Raw genomic sequence first — 8,722 nt, forward strand, 5'->3', positions numbered from 1 at the left:
TGGGAACAAGACTCACAGGACTCCAAGTGATGACCCTGCGTGGGACCTCCCTTTTTATACCTGTGTGATCAGGTAAGGAGTGTCTCCCACAAGTTCACCCCTTGTGGTCAAGGTGTGCATCTAGGTTGAGTGTATACAGTAATACAGTGGTGTTACATTGTGGTTACATACATGACACGGACGATGTGGCCCGCCCAACGGAGCTGGTCGAGTGTGGTCAGTGCTTCGACGCTGGGGATGTTGGCCTGAGCGAGTACACTGACGTTGGTGCATCTATCCTCCCAGTGGATTTGCAGGATCTTGCGGAGGCAGCGCTGATGGTACTTCTCCAGCACTTTGAGGTGTCTGCTGTATATGGTCCACGTCTCTGAGCCATATAGAAGGGCGGGTATCACTACTGATATTGAAAATAAAACTCAAGGAACAGCATTACTTGAATACATTGCTTTTTAAGAGCAGATTGTGGAGTTTGATGTATGTCTGGAATTGTTATGGGGGTTCACCTGATCTGTTGCTGTAACTTTGGTGGAAGATTGACAGAACTCCAGGAGAAATAGCCCAAGTGGCTAAAAGTGACTGCTTACGCTACATCCCAGCTTCTGGTGAACTTCTACCGAACTAACAGTGGGAGATTAGTAGAAGCCCATTGGACCTCCCACCCGTGGTCTATTACATACTTTTTTAACTGCTCTATTTGGAAGAATTTATCATAGAATCATAGAAATTTACAGCACGGAAGGAGGCCATTTCGGCCTATCGTGTCCGCGCCAGCCAACAATGAGCTATCCAGCCTATCCCACTTTCCAGCTCTTGGTCAGTACCCCTGTAGATTACGGCACTTTAAGTGCACATCCAAGTATTTTTTAATTGTGGTGAGGTTTTCTAATTCTACCACCCTTTCAGGCAGTGAGTTCCAGACCCCCACCACCTTTTGGGTGAAGAAATTTCCCCTCATATCTCCTCTAAACCTCCCCCCATTTATTTAAAATCTATGCCCCCTGGTTGTTGACCCCTCCACCTATCCACTCTATCCAGGCCCCTCATAATTTTATACACCTCGATCAGGTCTCCCCTCAGCCTCCTCTGTTCCAAAGAAAACAAACCTAGCCTCTCCAATCTTTCCTCATAGCCAAAATTGTCCAGTCCAGGCAACATTCTTATAAATCTCCTCTGCAACCCTTCCAGTGCAATCACATCTTTCCTGTAATGTGGTGACCAGAACTGCATACAGTACTCCAGCTGCGGCCTAACCAGTGTTTTATACAGTTGAAGCATAATACATTTTTTTTTTGTTCATTCTTGTCAGATCAACTCCAGCGCCAAAGATCACTTTGCGCTACTATATTTGATCTTAGCCAAAAGGCCGAGAGGGGAAGCTGTACCGTTCCTGGAAACACTGCAATACCAGGTCGGTGCGTGGAGTGGACGGAGCAAGCCCCTATTCCATCTCCCTGTTCCAAAAATCAATTTAATATTTGGTCCCCAGATAGGGGATATTAAACTGATAAGAACACTTGATCTTAGCCAAAAGGCCGAGAAGCGATACATAACACATTTGCTCTTGTATTCCATGCCTTGACTAATAAAGGCAAGTATTCCATATGCCTTCTTAACCACCTTATCTACCTGGCCTGCTACCTTCAGGGATCTGTGGACCTACACTCCAAGGTCCCTTTGTTCCTCTACACTTTTCAGTGTCGTACCATTTAATGTGTATTCCCTTGCCTTATTAGACCTCCCCAAATGCATTACCTCACACTTATCTGGATTGAATTCCATTTGCCAGTATCCTGCCCACCTGACCAGTACATTAATATCTTCCTGCAGTCCGCAGCTTTCTTCTGCATTATCAACCATACTGCCGCTTTTAGTGTCATCTTCAAACTTCTTAATCACACCCCCAACATTCCCATTTTTATTTCATGAAGCCATTGTAAATTTTGATTATATGGCGTTTGTGAAAGGAGTACCTTCTTGCAATAGGTTTATTTGTATTTTTATGCAAATGCTGGGAACAATGCAGGTTTAACAGCTGAAGCAATATTTTTGTGCCATTTCAATGGTGTTCAGTTAGTTTAGGAAAAAAAGGGGTGATTTTGGTGTGCGCGTTACTCGATTGGGGATGGGTGGCGAGGGAGGGAGGGACAGGTGCAGCGGCTGCATGGAGGAGTCACTGTGGGACCCCATTGATTTTTGTGGTGAGCTTTTATTATAATGTGATTGGTGTGCTGCCATCGTGGAATGTGCATTCCATTAGGCAGCTCACCATTTTGGAGCCTAAAATTCGGCTAGGGGAGCTGCTCGTGATGGATCTGCTGCAGCAGTTTAAAGGGGAGTTGTATTTAGCATTGGGGTCAAAAAGAAGCAGTAATGTGGAGCAACAAGCAACATGTGTGGGAACCTAAAAAACAACTACATAATATTTCAGCGGCGTTAAGGTGAAAAGCCCACAAGCAACTGCCAGAAAAATATCTTCAAAAGTTCTTTCCAGCTTTAGTTGACTGTGGCTGAAGATCCCTTTAATTATTGCTGGTAATGGCTGCCTTCTCACCTGCATTGGTTGGTTGGCGGGAGCAGGAATTGGTAGCTGCCTGAAGATGCACCCATCTGACACAATAGGGGAATGCTCCATCTGGCAGCTGCCAGCAAGAGCTGTGCTCACTAGTGTGGGTCTCCAGCGTGTAAACCCAGGAGGCATAAACTGGGTCCACTGGAAATGTGTGATATCCAACCATCTGGACAGCAAGCCATGAAACCGCATAGTATATTATTGCTTCACCTGCTCCACTGCTATAACTTCAGTGGAAATCCCCAACTTATGGCTGTTCCAGCTCCTGCTCCACAGTGGGGACCTGGTATTTTAGTGGTGGCTGGTACACAAAGTGAGGTGAGGCATATTGGCCTCCACAACAGAATTGTGAGCTCCACTGCTGTCCTTATCATAACTCACACTAAGTCCCGTTCACTCGCTGACTACCGGTCTGGCAACGTCTCGATTTTAAAATTCTCATCCTTGTGTTCAAATTGCTCCATGGCCTCACCCCTTCCTACCTCTGTAACCTCCTACAGCCCTACAGCCCTCTGAGATACGAACATACGAACAATGACGGACAGGTAAAGACCATTTGGTCACAACATATACACTCTACCCCACCCGAAACCATATGATCTCCTGGGAGAGGCAAAAAAACAGATAAAAAACCCAGGCCAATTTGGGAAAAGAAATCTGGAAAATTCCTCTCCGATCTATCTAGGCAATCGAAACTAGCCCACTCTGGCCATTAAATTCCCTGCAGTACCTACCTTCTGTAAGAGGTGATCTCCGCTGCAGCCAGACACAAATCCATCTTTTGTTTGAAGGAATTCAGTGAGTCTGCATCCACCACATGAAATGGCAGCTTGTTCCAGAGGTTGACTATTCTCTGTGAAAAGAACCACCTCCTGACATCTAACCTAGATCTAACCTTATACAACTTAAATTTGTGCCCCCTGGTCCTGCCTAACCTATTTAATTGAAATAAACTGTCAGCTGGAACACTGTCTATTCCCTTCATTATCTTATAAACCTCAATCATATGCCCCCTAAGTCAACGCTGCTCTAAGGTATAGAGTCCCAACACTTTTAGCCTATCTTGATAACTAAGCTGCTTTATGTTATGTATGTAATAATGCGATAGACTGAATACTGTAAACTAACACAGGTACAAACCTGGCTCTGCTTTATTAGGGCCCAAAGTGATTACATTACATGATGGCTTGCCTGTTATACCTGGGCCGCACACACGTGCGTACAGCCCAATGACCTCTGACAGTGGCGCCATCTGGTGGCTAGTAACTCCAAGCATACATACATGACAATATTCCCCTTTAAGATATTAGTAACAGTCTTTTTACAAATTGAGACGGTCCGGGGCTTTCCACTCCCGAGTTGATCGTCTCAGTTCAACTCCAGCCTTGGGCGAGAGTTCTGAGTCTGTTATGATGGGGGCTGGGTAGCCGATCTGATGGGAGTGGCAATGACCATGTCAGGGATTGAAAGTCCAGATTCATTGATGACAGCGGAGCCCTCTGATGTCTGAGGATAGGTTGGTTGGTCACTGATTGTGTCTTCCTCAGACTGTTCCGGTTCATCCGTGTGCCGCAGCTTTATCTGATCAACATGTTTCCTGCATGTTTGCCCATTCTTGAGCTTGACGATAAACACTCTGTTACCATCCTTGGCCATAACAGTACCGGCGATCCACTTGGGACCTTGACCATAATTTAGTACATACACAGGATCGTTAGCAGAAATGTCGCGTGACACAGCAGCGCGATCATGATACCACTGCTGACTTTGATGTCTGTATTCACCATGATCGTTCAAGTCAGGGTGGACAAGAGAGAGTTTGGTCTTGAGATCTCTCTTCATCAATAGTTCAGCAGGGGGGACCCCGGTAAGCGTGTGGGGTCTTGTCCTGTAACTAAGCAATATGCATGACAAGCGAGTCTGCAGTGAACCTTGAGTTACATGTTTCATATTCTGCTTGATGGTTTGGACAGCATGCTCTGCTTGACCATTAGATGCGGGTTTGAAGGGTGCTGACCTCACATGTTTGATACCATTGAGTTTCATGAACTCTTGAAATTTCAGACTAGTGAAGCAAGGTCCTTTGTCACTTACAACAATGTTGGCAGACCATGAGTGGCAAACATGACATGAAGGCTCTCAATGGTAGCTGTGGAGGTACTGGATGACATGAGTATACACTCTATCCACTTGTAATATGCATCCACCACAAATAAAAACATCTTTCCCAGGAAGGAACCTGCAAAGTCGATGTGCATCCTGGACCATGGTTTAGATGGCCATGACCACAGATTCTGCTGGTGCTTTACTTAGCTGCATGCAAGTGTTGCACTGATGCATACATGATTCCAGATCCAAGTCAAGTCCAGGCCACCATACATGAGACCTGGCAATGGCTTTCATCATGACAATACCGGGATGAGTGCTATGTAGATCATGTACAAATTTCTCTCTGCCTTTCTTAGGCAGAACAACACGATTGCCCCACAGTAAACAATCTGACTGAATGGATAGTTCGTCTTTGCGATGGTTGTAAGGTTTGGTCTCATCACCCATTTGCTTGGGTATGGCAGACCAATCACCACTAAGGTCACAAAGTTTCACAACCGATAATATCCGATCCTGGCTGGTCCAGGTCTTAAATTGTTGAGCAGTGACAGGGGTTCCTTCACTTTCAAAAACATCCATGACTAACAGTAGGTCTGCAGGTTGTGGCATCTCCACCTCCGGTGTGGGCAATGGCAGATGGCTCAGTGCATCGGCACAATTCTTGGTGTCAGGTCTATGGCGAATGATATAATCATAGGCAGATAATGTCAGCGCCCACCTCTGGATGCGGACCGATGCTTTGGTATTTATACCTTTGTTTTCCGAAAGCAATGAAATGAGTGCCTTGTGATCTGTTTCCAGTTCAAACCAAAGACCAAACAGGTACTGATGCATCTTTTTAACCCCATACACACAGGCCAATGCTTCTTTTTCTACCATTCTGTAGGCTCTTTCCGCCTTTGACAAACTTTTAGAAGCATACGCAACAGGTTGCAATTTGCCCGACTCATTAGCTTGTTGGAGCACGCAACCAACTCCATATGACGCAGCATCACAGGCCAATACTAGATGCTTACACAGATCATAATGTACCATCAGCTTGTTAGAGCAAAGCAGATTAGTAGCTTTCTCAAAAGTTCTATCTTGAGATGCACTCGAAATCCAGTTGTCGCTTTTTCTTAGCAGCATGTGCAGTGGCTCTAATGAAGTGCTCAATCTAGGTAGGAAATTACCGAAGTAGTTGAGTAGACCAAGGAACAAACACAGCTCCGTCACACTCTGAGGCTTGGGTGCAGTTTTGATGGCCTTGGTTTTCGAGTCCGTAGGCCTGATGCCATCAGCAGCAATTTTCCTCCTCAGGATTTCGACTTCCAGTGCCATGAAGACGCACTTCAAAAGTTTCAGTCTGAGTCCCACTTTGTCCAGACAATGTAGAACCTCTTCCAGGTTGTTCAGATGTTCGGCAATGTCACGACCTGTGACCAGTACGTCATCTTGGAACACGACAGTTCTGGGGACGGACTTCAGTAGACTCTCCGTGTTTCTCTGAAATATGGCTGCAGCCGAGCAAATTCCTAAAGGGCACCTGTTGTAGATAAACATTCCTTTATGAGTGTTGATGCACGTAAGTTTCTTCGACGTGTCCACCAGCTCCTGTAGGCCGATGTCAGATCCAGTTTAATGAACGACTTCCCTCCGGCTAGTGTTGCAAACAGGTCATCAGCCTTTGGTAATGGGTATTGATCCTGTTTCAAAACTCGGTTGATCATAACCTTGTAGTCTCCACAAATCCTGACAGTGCCATCACTCTTCAACACATGAACAATGGAACTGGCCCTTTCATTAAATTTGACCTGTGATATGATCCCTTCATGCTGGAGTCTGTCCAGTTTGATTTCGACCATCTCCCTCATCATGTACAGAACCACCCGAACTTTATGATGGACGGGTCTTGCATCCGAGTCCATGTAGATCTGCACCTTAGGTCCCGTGAAATTGCCGATGCCTGGTTCAAACAATGAGGGGAACTTGCTCAGCACTTGAGCACATGGAGTATCATCCTCCGACGACAACATTTTGATATCGTTCTAATTCCATTTTATTTTTTCTAGACAATTCCTGCTGAACAGTGTTGGACCATTGCCTGGAACAATCCATAATGTTAAATCATGAACCGCACCATCATACAACACCTTGACTACTGCACTGCCTATCACCGTTATGAGTTCTTTAGTGTACGTACGCAACTTGACATTGACTGGACTCAGCTTAGGCCTCACAGGCTTAGTATCCCACAGCTTGTCGAATGTCCTCTGGCTCATTATTGATTGACTCGCACCCGTGTCCAATTCCATCAGTACCGGCACACCGTTAAGTTTCACATTAATCATTATCGGTTGGCTCTTTGTTAGGAACAAATACAGTCCATACACTTCCTCCCCTGGTATCTCAGATTGCATATCCGGATCCACGCTATACTGGTCATCATCCTCCACGTGGTGTATTGCAGCACGCTTGCTCAGTTGCGGACACTTGCGTTGGAGATGCCCCAGTCTTGAACAGCCTTTACAAATGTACTGATTAAACCGACATTGATGAGGCCGATGATTTCCCCCACAACGCCAACACGGTGAAATCAGATTAATTCCCGTTGGCGGACTTTGGGCAGCCACAGATTTCGCATACACAATCGAGTAGGCCCTGCCATATGCAGCTCTGTCAAATGACGATACAATCTTGTTTACAGTACTTGCCGATTTCCGATTTTTTGATGATATCTGCTTTATGTTTTTGTCCATCATCATGCATGCCTGGGCAATCATGATGGCCTTGCTCAAATCCAGTGTATCCACCGCCAGTAGCTTACGCAGGATCACCTCGTGGTTGATGCCGATTACAAACAAGTTCCGCAGCATGTCTCCCAACGCGTTTTCGAATTTACACAACCCAGCTAGACGTCTTAGGTCGGCAACGAATTCCAACACATCCTGGCCCTCAGAACGAACGTGCTTGTAGAATCCATATCGTGAGATGATAATGCCTTCTTCTGGTTTGAGATGATCACGTACCAGAGCACACAATTCTTCATAGTCCTTGTCCGTTGGACTTGCAGGCGAGAGAAGATTCTTTATGAGTCCATAGATTTTCAGACTGCAAACCATGAGGAAGACCGCCCTGTGCCTAACTGTGTCAGTGGGTTCCTCCATTTTGTTGGCCATGAAGTACTGATCCAGACAAGCTACAAAATCTGCTCAGTCCTCTCCCTCCACGAATTTCTCCAGAATTCCAATTGTGCTCATTTTTGCATGCGAAGGTTCTTAAGTTACCTTGTCGCCAAATGTTATGTATGTAATAACTCGATAGACTGAATACTGTAAACTAACACAGGTACAAACCTGGTTCTGCTTTATTAGGGCCCAAAGTGATTACATTACATGATGGCTTGCCTTTTATACCTGGGCCGCACACACGTGCATACAGTCCAATGACCTCTGACAGTGGCGCCACCTGATGGCTAGTAACCCCAAGCATAAATACATGACACTTTTATACTTGGAATTAGTCTAGTGGCCTTCTTCTGCACCCTTTCCAGAACATCAATATCACCCACCATGTGAGGAAACTAAAACTGGACACAGTATTTCAAGTGTGGACAAAACCGTATGCCTCGTCTTACACTCAATTGTCCTATGGATACACCCCAACGCCCTATTTGCTCTAGCTATCACTGCACGGCATTGCTTGTGTACTTTTAAGGATGTATGGACTAGAATGCCCAAATCTCTTTCTATCTCCATCATCTTTAATGCCTTTCCCTGGAGGGTGTATGAATGTTGAGCATTTGCTCTGCCCACATACATAACACTGCACTTATCTAAGTTATACATAATTTTCCAGTCTTGTGCCCAATCTCTCTCATCATCATCATCATAGGCAGTCCCTCGAAACGAGGATGACTTGCTTCCACACCAAAAAAAGGATGAGTTCACAGGTGTTTCAATGAAGGACCTAACATTCCAGATCCCGAACTACATCCTGAAGGGTGGAAGAGGCCTGTGCGTGGATTTTTTTTAACGTGTGGTGGCCGTTGCACACCAGCCACCA

At 45.6% G+C, this 8,722-nt stretch overlaps 1 pseudogene; it reads right to left on the minus strand.

Moving 5' to 3' along the window:
- Positions 1-1,371: 1,371 nt before the first annotated feature.
- Positions 1,372-1,544, minus strand: LOC139264804 (U2 spliceosomal RNA; annotated as a pseudogene).
- Between the last annotated feature and the right edge of the window lie 7,178 nt (positions 1,545-8,722).

The sequence above is a fragment of the Pristiophorus japonicus genome, chromosome 5 (genome assembly GCF_044704955.1).
Source record: "Pristiophorus japonicus isolate sPriJap1 chromosome 5, sPriJap1.hap1, whole genome shotgun sequence".
NCBI classification, from domain to species: Eukaryota; Metazoa; Chordata; class Chondrichthyes; family Pristiophoridae; genus Pristiophorus; species Pristiophorus japonicus.